At 42.0% G+C, this 21685-nt stretch overlaps 1 pseudogene; it reads left to right on the top strand.

The window, feature by feature from the left end:
• The window catches only part of LOC115101585 (dihydropyrimidine dehydrogenase [NADP(+)]-like), a 125189-nt pseudogene that overhangs the window by 66980 nt on the left and 36524 nt on the right, over window positions 1-21685 (top strand).

Here is a 21685-nt window from a genome sequence, read left to right as displayed (position 1 = left end):
GTTCTCCTTCTTGAACTGCACTGTTGGTTAAGTTAAGTATTTCACGGTAAAGGCTACACTTGTTATATTCGGCGATTGTGGCAAATAAACTTCTGAGCAAAGGGGTCGAAAATACTTATGTAAATGTGATATTTCTGTTTTTTAAACTCTTTAATACCTTTGCAAACATTTCTTAAAACCTGTTTTTGCTTTGTCATTATAGGGTATTGTGTGTAGATTAAGGCTGCAATGTAACAAAGTGTGGAAAAAGTCAAGGGGTCTAAATCATTTCCGAATGCACTGTAAGAGCAGGGCAAATCCTCACATTGTCTCTCTCTCTCCATGCCTTCCTCCCCCACTCTTGCTTCCTCAGGCATGTGTAGCTGTAAGTCTCAGCTGCCTGAGCTCCATGGTGTGGTCATCATGCTGGGTGCCGGTGACACAGCGTTAGACTGTGCCATAAAGCTAGAGCCTCTCAGAGCATGGCTCTTAACAGTGGTTTTAAAGTTCCTTCAGAAGATGCTCTTTTGACCACAGTATTGATTATGTCCTCCTACTCTGAGATACTTTTTGAATACGGGCCTTGGGCAGAATTATAGCTGAACTTGTATTTTTGCAAAAATTTGATCTTTGAAATCAATTCATGAGTTATACATATGGATCTTATGTTTGAATAGAACCTGACCATGTTCAATTACTCACAAAACTGTTTCTGACCATGACCCAGTAGCTATGAACATACTGATCTTTACAGCCGCTATTCCAATAGCCCTGTGGCTCTATATGCAGCTAGCTGACTGCTTTTGACACACTTCATTTCTGGTGGCTCTTCTTACATTTGATATTCATATAGATTTGCTAGGTAGCTGAAGGTGGCTTGGCTATAAGCTCATGGCCATTCACATTGTCCTTTTGTCTTTTCTGTGAAAAAGTAAGAAAGAAGTTATTGCACTGTAAAAATGTCTTCATTTTTTTTTTTTTTTAAGAAAAAAAAAAGGAAAAAACTCTTGATGGGATTATGAAACCAGGTTTATTCTCTGAATATTTTTTTTCTCCACGAAACATTCAAAGAAAACAATTGGTGGCATGGAAACAGAAATAATATTATTTAACTCTTGTTTAACATTCTGTCCTAAGGGTAGAAAATGACCCGCCTTCACTAAACCCATAAAATAAAGCAGCTTAATTGAATTTTAAACCCCACATATATTTTGCATGAAGAAACAACCTGTCATTCATCACAACCTTTGTGAATATCTGGGTTTTCCCTCTTCACAATGCAGAAAGACTGCATTTAATCTGTGGAAACCAACCATGTTATTTTGCTGTTCTTTGACAAAAATGTCTCTCTTTCAGCTTGGGGGATTTCTTCTTCATCTGAAGATTATGCATCGTGCTCTGGGTTGTATTCTTCCCCATCTTCTTCTTCAGATACCTCCTCCTCTTCTAAATCATTGTTCTCTTGTTCCTCCTGGCCATCTGAAAAAATCTGATCTACGACCTGTTGGACACTGAAACGTGCACTTATGGGTTCAGCAAAGAGAGAACTGGGGGGACTGTCATCTGCACCACCTTTATAGCCTCTAACTGCATTCCCCATTAGGTAACAATGCTTTCAAGAAATGTTGATTTTGTCTGAAATTTTGTTTATTTTGTCTGTGAACTTGAGTCATGTGTGGGGTGTGGAGGGGAGATGCTGCACATGCAAAATAAAGTTGTAGTTTTGTCTGAGTTCAATCAGTAGCACACAATCTCAATTTCTCAGTGTGTGTGTGTGTGTGTGTGTGTGTGTGTGTGTGTGTGTGTGTGTGTGTGTGTGTGTGTGTGTGTGTGTGTGTGTGTGTGTGTGTGTGTGTCTTTGTGGTGTGTAAATTATTTTATTACTGCCTGGTGAAAAATGACCCCAATACTATCTTTGTACCCTGGTGGTGTACAGCTTTCATGGAAATATGAACAAAGGCAAAATTTCCTTTATCTAGTGTTGGGGTCATTCTAGGAAAAGTCATCAGATTTCAAGTTGGAAAAATATCATTTAGATTTTTTTGTATGCTGTTAAACATAGTGGCGGGTCTTTCTTGACCCTTACGACAATGCAAGGGTTTAAGAAAAGATAGTGAGAAAGTGAGATACTTTAACCTTTGAGTTTCAAAAACATATCTATACAGGCCTCAAACACACATTACAGAAATAACATAAACACACATTGCCTCTTTTCTGTAGGTTTTTATGTCATTTTTTTAATGGTCCGGGTTTTTAAATCATGCATGTCAGTAAGGTGAATATACTGCATAAGACCAGGGCTTTGCACTAATGTGAATTCAGACAATATGCTTAACAGAGGCAGAGGGACCACGGCCATTATAACAGCCTGTCTGTCCCCCTACTGAGCACTGCCGTGGACAGCCACGGTAATTAGTCCTCTGTCGTTGAATGGTTTTAGGCTTCTGGAAATCATAAAGTTTGATCATCAATTCAAAGAAATCCATAGCAGGGGAAATGGGAAAAAGATGTGAAAATGGGCTCCATATCATAGTAGTACAGTGCCTTCAGAAAGTATTCACACCCTTATTTTGTTGTGTTACAGCCTGCATTCAAAATGGATTGCAATATGTTTTTCTCACACATTCACACACAATACCCCAAAACCACAAAGTGAAATGTTTGCTAATTTAATGAAAATGAAATACAGAAATATCTCATTTACATAAGTATTCACACCCCTGAGTCAATGCATGTTAGAATCCCCTTTGGCAGCAATTACAGCTGTGCGTCTTTCTTGGTAAGTCTCTAAGAGCTTTGTACACCTGGATTGTACAATATTTGCACATTATTATTTTTCAAGCTCTGTCAAGTTGTTTGTTGATCATTGCTAGGCAGTCATTTTCAAGTCTTTCCATTGATGTTCATGCCAGTTAAAGTCAAAACTGTCTCTAGGCCAGTCAGAAACATTCACTGTCATCTTGGTAAGCAACTCCAGAGTATATTTGGACTGTCCAGGTTATTGTCCTGCTGAAAGTTGAATTTGTCTCGCAGGGTCTGTTGGAATGCAGACTGAACCAGGTTACGACAGAGCCTGGGCGCGAACCCAGGGACTCTGATTGCACAGCTGGCGCTGCAGTACAGCGCCCTTAACAACTGCGCCACCCGGGAGGCTGTGCACAACATTTTAATGAATGTTAGGAGAACATTCCAAGGATATTTCAACTGAAAAAAATCTTTGCAAAAAAGTTTTTTTTTAATCAAAAATATTGTGTTTTTATTTTGGGGGGATTATTGTCCTAATGTGAGAGAAAACCCTGACTAGAATTTAATGGGAATCTTACCGGTTTGCTGGGATTAGTCCTGAGATAAATGAAAGACATTTCCTCAACATGACGTCAAAACATGTCTTTTGTATAGAAATGTTTTCACGTTTCAAACAATTATGTTTAATTCTTGAAATAAACATTCCCTCATAACTTGTCGTGTATTTAACCCTCTGTTCCCCCCAAGTTTGTGTGCAATAGAATAGGGGGAAGGGGAGCTGAGTGCAATATAAAAAGACAACATAAAAACAACATATGCTATCCTTTTCCTTAGATAGAGCTGGTCAAAGAGGAGAAGTGTGAGTTCCTGCCCTTCCTGTGCCCTCGTGAGGTCATCATGATGAACGGCTGCGTGGCCGGCCTGTGGTTTTGCCGCACCGAGTAGACGGAGTGCGGGATTGGCTGGAGGACAAGGACTAGATCGTCCTGCTTAAAGTCGATTATATCATCAGCACCATCGGCTCCACGCTGACTGACCCTCAAAGTAAGGTCTGATAGAAGGAGAAATCAGGTCTGATAGAAGGAGACTGATCAAAGATGTCCCCTTCATTGTAGTGCCCTTAGAAGGGATTGTTGAAGTGCACTTGTTGTCCAAACTTATCATGATCTTACTGTATCAGGATTGACCTGTTAAAACATAGAATAACTGTAACGGCAGATTTCCTCCTCTTCGTCTGAAGAGGAGTAAGGATCGGACCAAGATGCGGCGTGGTAAGTGTTCATGACAATTTTAATAAGAAAAGCACTGAACACTATGAAATACAAAACAATAACGTGAAATAAACCAAACCGAAACAGTACCGTAATGGCGACAAACACTCACACGGAAACAAACCCCCACAAACCAACATTGAAACCCAGGCTACCTAAATATGGTTCTCAATCAGGGACAACGATAAACAGCTGCCTCTGATTGAGAACCATATTAGGCCAAACACAGAAATAGAAAAAACATAGAAACACAAACATTGACTGCCCACCACAACTCACGCCCTGACCATACTAGATAAAAACAAAGGAAATAAAGTTCAAAATGTGACAATAACTAAACTAAATGGCAGAGAATTGGCAGAATGTTGATTATCAGATTCTACATTATGTTAAGTTACATTACAATACAGCTCCACTTTATGTGTGGTCTAATCAAGATTTTTCAGTCACCCTTGTCATGTTCCGGACACCCCTGCACTTAACGGATCATACAGTAACATGACAGGCATTTTATTCAAAATCCACAATGAGACCCTGCATTCAGCTGATATCTGTCCCCTGAAGCAGCCATGGTCTTGTAATTGTTAGCTACAGTGTTAATGCCCCAGTAAAGAGCCTGCCAGGACAGGGAACGTATTGATCTCCCTACAATCCATTCACTTTCCTTTCCCTGCCTGGCACATACCTGGAAACACTGTATGAGATTTCCTTCACAAGAATCCATAGAGAAATAGAGCATTCAGAGGCAGCAATTTCTCCATTTCTGGAGGGCCAGTGAATGTACATGCCTTGCTATTGCAGACATCTTGTGGCTTCTATCAATGTAATTGTCTGCATTATTTCCAATCCCCCATATATGTTTGGGTAAATATGTTTAAAACATTTTCCTTCTATATTATTTTCTCCTAACGCTATCATCCCTCCCATAATGGACAACAATACTTAGGCTTAGACATACTATACTGAACAAGTGTTGGTCCCATGTTTTATGAGCTGAAATAAAAGTTCCCTGAAATTTTCCATGCGCACAAAAAGCTTATTTGTCTCACATTTTTAGCACAAATTTGTTTACATTCCTGTTGTTGAGCATTTCTCCTTTGCTAAGAAATCCATCTACCTGACAGGTGAGGCATATAAAGAAGCTGATTAAACCGCATAATATTTACACAGGTGCACCTTGTTCTGGGGACAATAAAAGGCCACTCTAAAATGCCACAGACAATTGTGCAATTGGCATGCTGACTGCAGGAAAGTCCACAAGAGTTGTTGCCAGAGAATGTAATGTTAATTTCTCTACAATAAGCCGCCTCCAACATCAGAGAATTTGGCAGTACGTCCAACAGGCCTGACAACTGCAGACCACGTGTAAAAGCGCCAGTCCAGGACCTCCACATCGGGATCATCTGAGACTAGCAACCCAGACAGCTGATGAAACTGAGGAGTATTTCTGCCTGTAATAAAGCCCTTTTGGCTGGGCCTGGCTCCCAAGTGGTTGGGCCTATGCCCTCCCAGGCCCGCCCATGGATGTGCCCCTGCGCAGTTATGTGAAATCCATAGATTAGGGCCTAGGGAATTTATTTAACTTGCCTGATTTCTTTATATGAACTGTAACTCAGTAAAATCATTGAAATTGTTACATGTTGCATTTATATTTTTGTATATATACATTTAACGGACACAATATATTTTTTATTTGTTTATTTATATTTTCTTTGTCCCACCCTTGAGCTCCTCTCGACACTTCCCATCTCTGAACACCATCCAGTTTGGATTTCTATTAGCCATATATTTTTCAACTATGCTTTGATGTTTCACAAAAGTCCTGAATCTTTCTATTCTCATAGTTTCTATAGATTGTAAATTAACAATAAAATGTTTTGCAATTCACCAGCAGTGCTATTTGCAGAGTTAGCTCCAGATAAATGTTGGAATTCTTTAGCTATTCCTGAACCTGCGACTAAAACCAAGATACATATAGAAGTACCAAAACAAGTGATATAACGATCCTGTCTCTTCACATCAAAATCTGCAGAGCTGGGATGGTTGTATCCCCCATATATACATAACACTCTATTGGTTCGCAAGAATATTATATAATAATTTAAATTGAAAAACTCAACGTTTTGAATCCGGCGTCGTTTTGTGTATCAGTTTCTAAACCATGTGCAGTGTAATCGGTATATCAAAAATCTCTTCCCAACTATTTTGCAACCTGTAAGGCTGTAATTCTTTTGTTCTTAAATTAAACTGGTATACTTTTAAATTTATCACAAATTTCTTTCACCACTTTTGGTCTTTAATGCAGGGCCGACAGGCAAGTTCATTACCTTCTCCCACCTCCACTTGCCTCTTCCATTGTTGCGGTAATGCTGCAATTAGTTGGTTATAATATTGAATAGAGCAGACATGTCCATATATTTCTGTCAGCTGCATGTGTGACATAACTCCACCAGTCCTATGTATGATATCATTTACAAAGATTTTACCGTTTTTAAAACGTTTTTTTAAATGAATTTGTATATTTGTTGTAATATTTGTTCTGTCTTTTCTGGTGGATTAAACTGGATAGCAACCAACATTCTAAGGCTTGTTTTAAAAATAGTGATATTTGGATAATGTAATCTGAATAAAGTGAAAGAGGCCATTCTTGAACATGGGGTGAGTCGTTCTTACTAATCTACTAGAGAACCAGTTCGCATTTAAGCATAGTTTTTATGTGACTGAAGCCTTTAGTGAGAGGTCTAATGCTTTAATATTTAATAACTGTCTCCACTCTCCACTTCTGTGAGTTTCAACACAAAATCAGGGTCAAAGAAGAGGAATAATACAAAGAGAAAGGGATACGATAGTGGCAGATAGTAGATAAATACCTCTCTATTCTTACCTACAGTTGAAGTCGGAAGTTTACATACACTTAGGTTGGAGTCATTAAAACTAATTTTTCAACCACTCCACAAATGTCTTGTTAATTAACAAACTATAGTTTTGGCAAGTTGGTTAGGACATCTACTTTGTGCATGACACAAGTCATTTTTCCAACAATTGTTAACAGATTATTTCACTTATCACTGTATCACAATTCCAGTGGGTCAGAAGTTTACATACACTAAGTTGACTGTGCCTTTAAACAGCCTGGAAAATTCCAGAAAATGCTATCATGGCTTTAGAAGCATCTGATAGATCAATTTACATTATTTTAGTCAATTGGAGGTGTACCTGTGGATGTATTTCAAGGCCAACCTTCAAACTCAGTGCCTTTTTGCTTGACATCATGGGGAAATTAAAAGAAATCAGCCAAGACCTCAGAATAAAAAATTGTAGACCTCCACAAGTCTGGTTCATCCTTAGGAGAAATTTCCAAATGCCTGAAGGTACCACGTTCATCTGTACAAACAATAGTACGCAAGTATAAACACCATGGGACCATGCAGCCGTCATACCGCTCAGGAAGGAGACGCGTTCTGTCTCCTAGAGATGAACGTACTTTGGTGCGAAAAGTGCAAATCAATCCCAGAACAACAGCAAAGGACCTTGTGAAGATGCTGGAGGAAACAGGTACAAAAGTATATATATCCACAGTAAAATGAGTCCTATATCGACATAACCTGAAAGGCCGCTCAGCAAGGAAGAAGCCACTGCTCCAAAACCGCCGTAAAACAGCCAAACTACAATTTGCAACTGCACATGGGGACAAAGATCGTACTTTTCTTAGAAATGTCCTCTGGTCTGATGAAACAAAAATAGAACTGTTTGGCCATAATGACCATCGTTATGTTTGGAGGAAAAATGGGGAGGCTTGCAAGCCGAGAACACCATCCCAACCGTGAAGCACAGGGGTAGCAGCATCAGGTTGTGGGGGTGCTTTGCTGCAGGAGGGACTGGTGCACTACACAAAATAGATGGCTTCATGAGGAAGTAAAATTATGTGGATATATTGAAGCAACATCTCAAGACATCAGTCAGGAAGTTAAAGCTTGGTCGCAAATGGGTCTTCCAAATGGACAATGACCCCAAGCATACTTCCAAAGTTGTGGCAAAATGCCTTAAGGACAACAAAGTCAAGGTATTGGAGTGGCCATCACAAACCCTGACCTCAATCCCATAGAAAATGTGTGGGCAGCACTGAAAAAGCGTGTGGGATCAAGGAGGCCTACAAACATGACTCAGTTACATCAGCTCTGTCAAGAAGAATGGGCCAAAATTCACCCAATATATTGTGGGAAGCTTTTGGAAGGCTACCCAAAACGTTTTACCCAAGTTAAACAATTTAAAGGCAATGCTACCAAATACTAATTGAGTGTATGTAAATTTCTGACCCACTGGGAATGTGATGAAAGAAAGAAAAGCTGAATGAAATCGTTCTCTCTACTATTATTCCGACATTTCACATTCTTAAAATAAAGTGATGATCCTAACTGACCTAAGACAGGGAATTCTTACTAGGATTAAATGTCAGGAATTGTGGAAAACCTGAGTTTAAATGTATTTGGTTAAGGTGTATGTAAACTTCTGACTTCAACTGTAGCTAATAGCTGTACAGCATGAATCACCCATTGACTTCAGCAGCTTACAGAGGAGACAGCCAGGGACAGTAGTTGGGTAGAAAAAGGCTGATATCGCCAGAAAATAGCCCCTGCAATCTGCAGGGGGTGTGGCACTGTGTTTCAAGAACATTATTAGATGATGATGCAACAGGCAGACGACCGGTCCTTTTTACTGCTGAGGCGGCCATCATCGTGACGATGAAAAATTTTCTCTCTGTGTTCGCTGTCGCTCATAAAGATAAATGGACATTCCAGGAAAGTGTGTGTTTCATAAGAGTGGATTCGTCTTAAATAGACTGGTCAAATATTGTGTTTGTGTGTGAGTGTGCATGCCTCCATCCATGTCTGTATGTCTACGTGTGTGTGTGTAGTCTTGGTGCATGCGTGACTGAGGCCCATATGACAGCATGGATTCCTCTCACTAATAGTTTTCTCCAGAGAGATAGAGATAGAGTGGGGGTCTGTGGAAGAAGTGATGTTATTTAAGGAGATCTCAGGAATCTCTAAGACATGTCACACTTCACAGTCTTCCCCACAGTAAGTGTGTGTGTGTGTGTGTGTGTGTGTGTGTGTGTGTGTGTGTGTGTGTGTGTGTGTGTGTGTGTGTGTGTGTGTGTGTGTGTGTGTGTGTGTGTGTGTGTGTGTGTGTGTGTGTGTGTGTGTGTCAGGCAGTGAGAGAAGCTGTGTGCTCCTGCGGTTATAGGAGGAAAATTCTGAGAGAAAAGACAAACGCAGCAGGGCTCAGTGGTATCACTAAGGTCTGGGGTTCTTTGAGAGGATATGGCAGAGACCACAGTAACAGGGTTTTTCCATCTTTGATTAATATCAAGTTCAAGTATATCTAGTATACCCCCTGTAATGTCTTATACGGTACAACAATGCATTGTTCTGCTCCTGTATTACAATAACACAACCTCAGTCTGCTGACCTCTCTGTCTATTGTAATAATGTGCAGCAGGGTAGCCTAGTGGTTAGAGTGTTGGACTAGTAACCGGAATGTTGCAAGTTCAAATCCCCGAGCTGACAAGGTACAAATCTGTTATTCTGCCCCTGAAAAGTTAACCCACTGTTCCTAGGCCGTCATTGAAAATAAGAATTTGTTCTTAACTGACTTGCCTAGTAAAATAAAATGTCATATTAACCATGTTTATTATGTCTTGTTGTGAACAATCCAGAAGGCCATGGTTCCCATCAAGCTGAACCACTGGGGCACCTTGAGACCATACAGATCAGTGAGCCCTGGGTTTTCGCCGGCGAAGACATCGCAGACTTGGCAAGCAGGCCTCCTGGCACATCCACCAGTACCTCCATGTAACCTCTGAATCAGACATTCATGTCATCAGCGACTGCCTTGCTCAGGGACAGATTTTTACCTTATCAGCTCGAGGATTTGATCCAGCAACCTTTCAGGCTACCTGCCGCCCCAAAAGTTGTCCCAGCCCGGCTCAAACAATCGACAATTCATGGTCTTTCAATTTTGAATATAATTAGTTGAATTGAGCAAGTAAGTGCTAAGCTGCTGATGATGTTGATGTTGATGATTATGATAATGCATTCATAAAACACATTGTAACTACATATCCCTCCATAGCCAGACAGTGGAAAGTACAACTGCGCCGCCTCTGTTCAACTGTGCCGACTGTGTCGACACAGTGGACATCAGTGTGAAGATGTGTGGCATCACATTCACAAACCACTTCAGCCTGGCCAGCACTCCCCCACCACTAGCACGGCCATGATCCACAGCGCTTGCCAACAGGGATGGGACAAACGGAGAGACACACACAGACGCCTGCACACGCGCACATACGCACACACCGACGCCTTTGATATTGCTGTTAAGCTTAGATACAGTAATGTGCTTAACTATAAATGTGTGTGTGTGTGTGTGTGTGTGTGTGTGTGTGTGTGTGTGTGTGTGTGTGTGTGTGTGTGTGTGTGTGTGTGTGTGTGTGTGTGTGTGTGTGTGTGTGCATGCGTACAGCGGTGCGTGCGAGCATGTGTGTAAATGTTTCAGGGTGTTACAGCAACGTTGAGTATCTCCCTTCTGAACAGACTGTTCCGTGTCTCTGTGTCCTGTCTTTGAGCCTCTCTAACCTTGGCCAAGTCTTTGATAAGTCATAACGCGGGACATTAAAGCAGCCCCCATCCACAGACAACTGGCATTAATAAAGCCCTGATAACTCATAAAGGAAAGCAATAAAGCACTCCCCACATGCACATACACTCCCCGGTAATTAGCTTCATTCAGGTGGCAGAGACTCCAGCTAAACCAACACACTCCCACTAGAACAAGATGCATATGCCTTGTTAGCAATGTAACATTTGCTCTTGACAGGAGGATGGGAAAAGGAGAGAGAAGAGAGAGAGCGAAAGCCATGAGTTGTTTATTGAGCTTCAACAGAAAATCTTTGTTTTAATTTACTTTCTAATTCTGGTGATGGGGAAATGAATCAGTAACATCTGTTTGCTCTGTTCATTCTCACTGGCAGTCCTTGATTAGAGGATAACAGGAAGGAGCTGTGTAAGGCATCGCTATAAGAACAAGTAGGGTAGTGCATCCGGTTTGACGTGATGAAGTTTAGCCAACATCAAGTTAAAGTTTTCTTTGTTCAACTGCGGTGTAGAAATGATTCTCCCGTATAAAATTGGATGGAAATATGTAACTAGACGGTTGAGAATTTGTTAGAGTATTTGGCAAGGCCAAAATGTGCCCCTCTTTTTTTCCCATTTTCTGAACAGACCGGTTTAAAAAAATCAATTATGTCTAATTGGTGGAAGTCGCGCCAAGCTTTCAAATTAAATTAAGAAATTGGTTTCTGCCTGAAAAGTAATAAATAAGCACATTAATCTATTAATCTGAGTGAAAGTTTTTCGAGAAACCCACTCCAGGAAGATGGTCCAACAACTAAGAGGAATTCATTAGGACTTTGGATTTATAAGTGTTTAATATACAGTATATACAGTACCAGTCAAAAGTTTGGACACACCTACTCATTCAAGGGTTTTTCTTAATTTTTAATATGTTTTACATTGCAGAATAATAATGAAGGCATCAAAACTATGAAATAACACATATGGAATCATGAAGTAAAGAAAAAACTTGTTAATAAAATATAGATATATTCTAGATTTCAGATTCTTCAAAGTAGCCACCCTTTGCCTTGATGACAGCTTTGCACACTCTCGGCATTCTCTCAACCAGCTTCATGAGGTAGTCACCTGGAATGCATTTCAATTAACAGGTGTGCCTTGTTACAAGTTAATTAGTGGAATTTCTTTCCTTCTTAATGCGTTTGAGCCAATCAGTTGTGTTTGACAAGGTAGGGGTGGTATACAGAAGATAGCCCTTTTTGGTAAAAGACCATGTCCATATTATGGAAAAACAGCTCAGTTAAAGTAAAGAGAAACGACAGTCCATCATTACTTTAAGACATGAAGGTCAGTCAATATGGAACATTTCAAGAACTTTAAAAGTTTCTTCAGGTGCAGTTGCAAAAACCATCAAGCACGATGATGAAACTGGCTCTCATGAGGACCCCCAAAGGAAAGGAAGACCCAGAGTTACTTCTGCTGCATAGCATAAGTTCATTAGAGTTACCAGCCTCAGAAATTGTAGCCCAAATAAATGCATCACAGAATTCAAGTAACAGACACATCTCAAAATCAACTATTCAGAGGAGACTGCGTGAATCAGGCCTTCATGTTTGAATTGGTGCAAAGAAACCACTACTAAAGGACACCAATAAGAAGAAGAGACTTGCTTGGGCCAAGACACACAAGCAGTGGACATTAAACCAGTGGAAATCTGTCCTTTGGTCTGATGAGTCCAAATTTGAGATTTTTGTTTCAACTGCCGTGTCTTTGTGAGACACAGAGTAGGTGAACGGATTATCTCCACATGTGTGATTCTCACGTGAAGCATGGAGGAGGAGGTGTGATGTTGTGGGGGTCCTTTGCTGGTGACACTGTCAGTGATTTATTTTGAATTCAAGGCACACTTAACCAGCATGTCTACCACAGCATTCTGCAGCAATAAGACCAATTGAGATGGTTTGGGATGGGATGGACGGCAGAGGGAAAAAAATACATATTATTAAAACAAAACAAAAAAAATCAGCAAACAAGTGCTCAGCATATGTGGAAACTCCTTCAAGGCTATTGGAAAAGCATTCCATGTGAAGCTGGTTGAGAGAATGCCAAGAGTGTGCAAAGCTGTCATCAAGGCAAAGGGTGGCTACTTTGAAGAGTATAAAATATAAAATATATCTTGATTTGTTTAACACTTTTTTGGTTCTACATGATTTTGTATGTGTTATTTCATAGTTTTGATGTCTTCACTATTATTCTACAATGTAGAAAATAGTAAAAATAAAGAAAACCCTTGAATGAGTAGGTGTGTCCAAACCTTTGACTGGTACTGTATATTTAATACATATATTTGATATCCAGAGTGCTTATTACAGTTACAACTAGCCTGCCTCCATCCCTTTAAACACTTTTTAAAACTCCAGTCTGGGGATAGTTCACCCTCAAATTAAACTAAAATTTTTTCGGGCAGTTTGTTATCACAGCGGTGGTCTTAAAAGTCAAGATGAGTCGACATTCCAAGGCATTTGCTGTGTAGATCCTGCTGTGCCTTAGTACCTAACTAGCCTGTAAATGTCCTTTAGCATTGGAAACACCCTAATCACATTAAACTTACAGATGTATTGTCAACAAATACAAATACATTAAAACATGTTGGACTTGGTTTTCAAGTCTCTTTATGTTGTTTTGGCAAGAGTCAACCACTCAGTGACTCTTGCCACATATACAGTAGCATTGTGTCAGTTATTCTCACTCCCTACCACTCTTGCAACTGGTCGATGCTAGTGTCACGTGCCTTGATATTCCCCAGTATCTCCTGCTTACCAGCAACGTGCCTTGTTATTCCCCAGTATCTCCTGCTTACCAGCAACTTGCCTTGTTATTCCCCAGTGTCTCCTGCTTACCAGCAACGTGCCTTGTTATTCCCCAGTATCTCCTGCTTACCAGCAACGTGCCTTGTTATTCCCCAGTATCTCTTGCTTACCAACAACGTGCCTTGTTATTCCCCAGTATCTCCTGCTTACCAGCAACGTGCCTTGTTATTCCCCAGTATCTCCTGCTTACCAGCAGTGCAGCAGCTCATTCCCAGCTCATATCGCAGTAAACAGAAGTCATATTGCTCTCTATTGTGTGCTTTGTGTGTCAAATTATTGCACTGAGCCTCTCCTGTCTCTCTCCCCAAGAAGGATAAAGAAGAACCTCAGTGTCAACAGCGCTCCTCTCTGCCGTCATTATACCCTGAACATGAGGGACTTTTTAATATCCTGTTCTCCCCTCGCCGCCAAGCTCTACCCCGATCACAACGCCCCAGCCGCTTCTCGTCGATAGCATTCAGGGCACACAGTGCGATTGTCACAGTGGATATGGAAATATCCCAATGCAGAGCGTGCCCGGAATAGCTAATTGCCGTATGGCACGATACAGTGGAGGCCTTTACGCTTAAACTTGCAGGCGGCACTTCCATTAATTATAATTAATGAACTACATTGCATATGTAAATGCTTTTTTCCCTCTGATGAGGGTTGCTTCTACCAGGGGATGTTAATGAAGGACATTGGGATGAGATCAGAGCCCCTGGTAAACCTGTTGGTAAACCCTGTGTCTCAACCTCGTCTCCTTCAGCGACTGACATGACAGTCAGCAGTGACATGACGGTCCCAGGTAGATTAGTTCCAGCCGGTGATTCATGTGACGTGATGTGATGAGGTGGTCCAAGGTAGATTAATTACAGCGGTGATTAATGTGATGAGATGTGATGAGACGGTCCCAGGTAGATTAGTTCCAGCTGGTGATTAATGTGATGAGTGAGATCTGATGAGACGGTCCCAGGTAGATTAGTTCCAGCTGGTGATTAATGTGATGAGATGTGATGAGACGGTCCCAGGTAGATTAGTTCCAGCTGGTGATTCATGTGATGAGATGTGATGGGACGGTCCCAGGTAGATTAGTTCCAGCTGGTAATTAATGTGATAAGATGTGATGAGACGGTCCCAGGTAGATTAGTTCCAGCTGGTAATTAATGTGATAAGATGTGATGAGACGGTCCCAGGTAGATTAGTTCCAGCTGGTGATTAATGTGATGAGATGTGATGAGACGGTCCCAGGTAGATTAGTTCCAGCTGGTGATTAATGTGATGAGATGTGATGAGATAGTCCCAGGTAGATTAGTTCCAGCTGGTGATTAATGTGATGAGATGTGATGAGACGGTCCCAGGTAGATTAGTTCCAGCTGGTGATTCATGTGATGAGATGTGATGGGACGGTCCCAGGTAGATTAGTTCCAGCTGGTAATTAATGTGATAAGATGTGATGAGACGGTCCCAGGTAGATTAGTTCCAGATGGTGATTAATGTGATGAGATGTGATGAGACGGTCCCAGGTAGATTAGTTCCAGCTGGTGATTAATGTGATGAGATGTGATGAGACGGTCCCAGGTAGATTAGTTCCAGCTGGTGATTAATGTGATAAGATGTGATGAGACGGTCCCAGGTAGATTAGCTGGGTCTGTACAGATCTGTATATGCATGGCTGGTGGAGCTGCTAAAACACACTGAGATCTGCAGAGGAGATCCATGATGGATCGGACCCTCAGGGCCCAATTAGCGTGTGTGTGTGTGTGTGTGTGTGTGTGTGTGTGTGTGTGTGTGTGTGTGTGTGTGTGTGTGTGTGTGTGTGTGTGTGTGTGTGTGTGTGTGTGTGTGATACTTACTGTTTACTGGACCATCACGCCACCCAAGGAGGGGTGCCTTGGCTTTCATCCAGAAGGTCTCACTAATCAAACTGAACTGGAGTCATGAGTGGCTTTCATCAACAGCATAAACAAGGACAGATAATGAATCATATTTTCTTTTGTTTCATGTGCGGGTGACTGGAGTACATGCAACATCCTTCTCACCAAGCAAATCACACAGAAGAACACACACACACTCACTCGGTGCACTACACAACTCTCCCCTGAAATAAAGGACTGCAGCAGTAAAGTCAGAAGTGTTTGTTTAGAACATGGGCTTACTGAAGACTGCATTCATAACTAAATACTCACTCACACACGTGCAACAGGATAATGCAACAGGATAATGCACACTCACACACATAAAGAATCAACCTGAATGATCACAAGTAAGGATTAAGACGTTTACTCCAAACATTAACATTCCTAAAAGGCCATTTTGTAAATCCTAGTGCTTTGTGCTACATTGCCTCGTCCACCATTCTCCCCTCCATGCCTATGGGCTGTCATTACAGCGCAATTACGCTAGACGATCATTGGCATTTCATATTGGTGCCGTCAGACTGTCAACAGTGGTCAAAACCGGTGAAATGGGATGGGAAGGATGTTCCAGGCCATGAAACAGATGTGTATCCCCTACAGTTACATTATATTTAATCAGGCAAATCAACAAGGTGCCATTTCTGCCACACTGAGCTATAAGTGAAAATGGCCATAGGCTGGCAAGGACCCAGAGTATATATCACAGAGCCTGAGCTGTCAAAGCAGTCAGTACTGCAAAGATCAGAGAGATGTCAGCTAATTGCCTACTAATTACACAGTAAATTGTCTAATTAAGCTAGATGGTTAATTAAGGGTAGGCCTAGAATAGCAGGCAGTGGTTGGTGGATGGGTTCATTCTCCTTGTTGGGTCTCTTTGGGTGGCTGCTAGATGGAATAGCTGGGAAACTGACAGGCATAAAAGACGGGAGTAAGTGTGAGATGCAACGGAGAGGCAGAGGATGACAGGACTGAGGTAGATGAATAGATAATAATTGTTGCTTGCAGAAAAAAGTTTTTTTTTCGGCCCGCCTATGTCTAAGCAGTAATAATAATATTTTTTGAGATGGAAAAAACCTTTCAGTGTTTTCTCAAATGACTAAACCAGATATAAAGTATGTAGAAATGATAATGGACTTATAAATCTTTGAGAACTAACATTCACCATGTCACGATCGTTTGTAGAAACGGACCAAGGTGCAGCGAATGTTGAGCTCCACATAATATTTATTTATAGTGAAACTTAGCAAAAACAATAAACTAACAACGAACCGTGACTACAGAGGTGCTACATACACCTACTCAAAATACAATATCCCACAAACACAGGTGGGAACAAACACTACTTAAAATATGATCCCCAATTAGAGACAACGATTACCAGCTGCCTCTAATTGGGAATCATACAAATCACCATCATAGAAACAGGAAAACTAGAACACCCACATAGAAAAAATAAACTAGAGTAACCCCCCCAGTCACACACTGACCTACTCCACCATAGAAAATAAGGACCCTCTATGGTCAGGATATGACACACCAATATAAAAGCTAGACAGTCAGGGATAATCTAAAATTCCCAAAATGATGCATTCAGGAGAATTTCTGTCATGGCATGGGGCTCACACTGATTTTGTTATAATGTTTGAGTCACTGAGATAGCATAAACCATGGTAAATTGTGTAGAATACCAGAAAACAGCAAAAAAAAAAGACTACGGCCAACAGGAGGGCCTCTAAAAATGTCCATGGTTACGCCCCCGCCACGCCCACCACTTAAACCCCATCTTGATTCAGAAAAAACACTGGCATTAACCAATGATATGAGATACTGGATGTAGATCTCATATGAGTTGCTATGAACAACAAGGGCGTGTCACACAGGTCGCCCTCAGAACGTAGTAATAGTGGCTTAACTCCAAGTTCTGCACTTTGTGTGACATTTTACTTATTTGTTATAGTTGGCATGAACTCCCTCCCATTCTATGTAGCTAACTTGGGAATAAGCACCTACTTTACGCTATGCCAGGATTGGCATCCCTGCCTAGTAAGACAGATACAAATATCTTCCTCTCTTTCTCAAGCCAATATGTATTCGTCGTACACCGTTTCCAGCAGGTATAAAAAGTGCAGTGAAGTGCTTATGTGCTATAGCTCCCTCAACAATGCATCAGTCGATAACAATAATAACAATAAAAAGAGTCAAGGCAAAAATAACAAGTGGTAGAAGTAATGAAAGAGGAAGTAATAATGGAAAGGGAAAGGGTGATACCTAGTCAGTTGTCCAACTGAATGTATTCAACTGTGGTTCTGCCCCTGAACAAGGCAGTTAACCCACTGTTCCTAGGCCGTCATTGTAAATAAGAATTTGTTCTTAACTGGTTAAATAAAGGGTAAATAAATCAAAAATATATTTTTTAAATGTGTCTTCTGCATTTAACCCTACCCCTCTGAATCAGAGAGCTGTGGGGGGGCTGCCTTAATCTACATCCTTGTCTTCGGTGCCCGCGGAACAGCGGTCTGTATTACAATGGATTTACAAATATAAAGTGAGTAGTGACTTGGTCACGCAGTGGAATAAATAGTATACAGTAGAACAACAGCGTTGTGTGTGTGTGTGTGTGTGTGTGTGTGTGTGTGTGTGTGTGTGTGTGTGTGTTGTACCCCGCTCCACAAGGGGGCTAAAGGAGGCTTAGCCCCTCAGTTGAAACTTGTGCCTCGTCAGATTTAGTTTTATGTCCCTATATAAAAAAAAAAATGATTGAGTGACAGGTTGACGCCTCCCAAAAAAGATGTGTCTCCGCTGTGCTGTGTCAGCACGATGGACAAAGCGTGCAGCGGTGTGTGTAGAGGGGGCTATGGAAAGCCACTGGGGCGGTTAGGTATGACTCCTTTGGGTTTCAATAAAAAGCAGCAAAAAACGCTTCTCATCTCTGTGCTAGGCTAGGCTAACACTAACAGCATGATGCTGCCACCACAATGCTTCACCATAGGGATGGTGTCTGGTTTCCTCCAGACGTGACGCTTGACATTCAGGCCAAAGAGTTCAATCTTGATTTCATCATACCAAAGAATCTTGTTTCTCATGGTCTGAGAGTCTTTAGGTGCCTTTTGGAAAGTTCCAAGTGGGCTGTCATGTGCCTTTTACTGAGGGGTGGCTTCCGCCTGGCCACTCTACCATAAGGGCCTGATTGGTGGAGTGCTGCAGGGATGGTTGTCCTTCTGGAAGGTTCTCCCATCTCCACAGAGGACCTCTAGAGCTCTGTCAGAGTGACCATCGGGTTCTTGGTCACCTCCCCGACCAAGGCCCTTCTCCCCTGATTGCTCAGTTTGGCCAGGCAGCCAGCTCTAGAAAGAGTCTTGGTGGTTCCAAACTTCTTCTTCTTTGATGGAGGCAATTGTATTTCTTGAAGCCTTAAATGTTGCAGATTTTTTTTTGGTACCCTTACCCAGATCTTTGCCTTGACCCAATCCTGTCTCGGAGCTCTACGGACAATTTCTTTGACCTTATGGATTGGTTTTTGATCTGACATGCTCTGTCAACTGTGGGACATTATATAGACAGGTGTGGGCCTTTCCAAATCATGTCCAATCAATTGAATTTACCACAGGTGGAATCCAATCAAGTTGTAGAAACATCTGAAGGATGATCAATGGAAAGAGGATGCACCTGAGCTCAATTTCAAGTATCATAGCAAAGGGTCTGAATACTTATGTAAAAAGGTATTTCTGTTTTCACCTTGTCATGATGGGGTATTGTGTGTACATTGATGAGGAAAACAATTAATTTAATCATTTTTAGAATAAGGATATAAAGTAACAAAATGTAGAAAAGTCAAGGGGTCTGAATACTTTCCGAATGCACTGTACATAGGGCAGCAGTCTCTAGGGTGCATGGTAGAGTATCAGGTGGTAGCCGGATAGTAACATCGACTAAAGTTCAGGTCAGGGTACTGGGCGGAGGCCAGCTAGTGGTGACTATTCAACAGGCTGATGGCCTGGAGATAGAAGCTGTTTCTCAGTCTCTCGGTCCCAGCTTTGATGCACCTCTCTGCCTCTAACCCTATTACAGTGGCTGAGTCACTGGCTTACTGGTGCTCTTCCATGCCGTCTCCAGGAGGGGTGCGTCACTTGAGTGGGCGCCCCTCCTTGGGTTGTGCAGTGGCGGAGATCTTTATGGGCTATACTCGGCCTTGTCTCGGGATGGTAAGTTGGTGGTTGAAGACATCCCTCCAGTGGTGTGGGGGCTGTGCTTTGGCAAAGTGGGTGGGGTTATATCCTGCCTATTTGGCCCTGTCCGGGGGTATCATCGGATGGGGCCACAGTGTCTCCTGACCCCTCCTGTCTCATCCTCCAGTATTTATGCTGCAGTAGTATGTGTCGGGGGGCTAGGGTCAGTTTGTTATATCTGGAGTATTTCTCCTGTCTTATCCGGTGTCCTGTGTGAATTTAAGTATGCTCTCTCTAATTTCTTTCTTTCTTTCTATCTTTCTTTCTTTCTCTCGGAGGACCTGGCCCTAGGACCATGCCTCAGGACTACCTGGCATGACTCCTTGCTGTCCCCAGTCCACCTGGCCGTGCTGCTGCTCCAGTTTCAACTGTTCTGCCTGCGGCTATGGAAACCTGATGTCACGTTCTGACCTTTATTTCCTTTGTTTTGTCATTATTTAGTATGGTCAGGGCGTGAGTTGGGGTGGGCAGTCTATGTTTGTTTTTCTATGATTTGGGGGATTTCTATGTTTCGGCCTAGTATGGTTCTCAATCAGAGGCAGGTGTCATTAGTTGTCTCTGATTGAGAATCATACCCTGTCACACCCTGACCATAGTTTGCTTTGTATGTTTGTATGTTTTGGTTGGTCAGGGTGTGATCTGAGTGGGCATTCTATGTTGGATGTCTTGTTTGTCTATTTCTATGTCTGGCCTGATATGGTTCTCAATCAGAGGCAGGTGTTAGTCATTGTCTCTGATTGGGAACCATATTTAGGTAGCCTGGGTTTCACTGTGTGTTTGTGGGTGATTGTTCCTGTCTCTGTGTTTTGCACCAGATAGGGCTGTTTTTGGTTTTCCACGTTTATTGTTTTTGTTAGTTTATTCATGTCTAGTGTCTTTATTAAAAAACATGAATAACCACCACGATGCGATTTGGTCCGCCTCTACTTCACCTAAGGAAAACCCTTACAGGTAGCCTGGGTTTCACTGTTTGTTGGTGGGTTTCACTGTTTTTCTATGTTAGTTGCTTGTGTCAGCACAGTTCGCATTATAGCTTCACGGTCGTTAATCGTTTATTGTTTTGTATAGTTTGTATTCCGTGTTCAGTGCTTTCTTTAATTAAAAAATCATCATGAACACATACCACGCTGCATTTTGGTCCGCTCCTTACGCCGATCGTGACACCTGACCTGTTCACCGGACGTGTTACCTGTCCCAGACCTGCTGTTTTCAACTCTCTAGAGACAGCAGGAGCGGTAGAGATACTCTCAATGATCGGCTATGAAAAGCCAACTGACATTTACTCCTGAGGTGCTGACTTGTTGCACCCTCGACAACTATTGTGATTATTATTATTTGACCATGCTGGTCATTTATGAACATTTGAACATCTTGGACATGTTCTGTTATAATCTCCACCTGGCACAGCCAGAAGAGGACTGGCCACCCCTCATAGCCTGGTTCCTCTCTAGGTTTATTCCTATATTTTGGCCTTTCTAGTGAGTTTTTCCTAGCCACTGTGCTTCTACACCTGCATTGCTTGCTGTTTGGGGTTTTAGGCTGGGTTTATGTACAGCACTTTGAGATATCAGCTGGTGTAAGATGGGAAAATTGATTTGATGCACCTGTACTCTCTTCCCCTGTACTGTCTTCACTTTCAGGTTGTCAGTGATGTGCACGCTGAGGAACTTTTCCCCCTCTCCACTGCGGCCCTGTTGATGTGAATGGGGCATGGTCTCTGCTGTCTCACAAAGTCCGATATCAGCTCCTTCATATTGTTGACATTGAGGGAGAGGTTATTTTGAAGGCGGTCTCGTCATTGTTGGTAGTCAGGCCTACCACTGTTGGGTCATCTGCAAACTTGATTAAGTTGGAGTCGTGCTTGGCCATGCAGTCATGTGTGAACAGGGAGTACTGGAGGGGACTGAGCACGCACCCTTGTGGGGCCCCCATTTTGAGGATCAGCGTAGCAGAGGTGTTGTTGCCTTCCTTCACCACCTGGGGTCGGCCCGTCAGGAAGTCCAGGACCCAGTTTTACTGGACGGGGTCCAGTCCCAGGGCCTCCCGAGGTTATTGATG

The sequence above is a fragment of the Oncorhynchus nerka genome, linkage group LG20, assembly GCF_034236695.1.
Source record: "Oncorhynchus nerka isolate Pitt River linkage group LG20, Oner_Uvic_2.0, whole genome shotgun sequence".
NCBI lineage: Eukaryota > Metazoa > Chordata > Actinopteri > Salmoniformes > Salmonidae > Oncorhynchus > Oncorhynchus nerka.
This window is presented reverse-complemented; position numbering and strand designations above follow the sequence as displayed.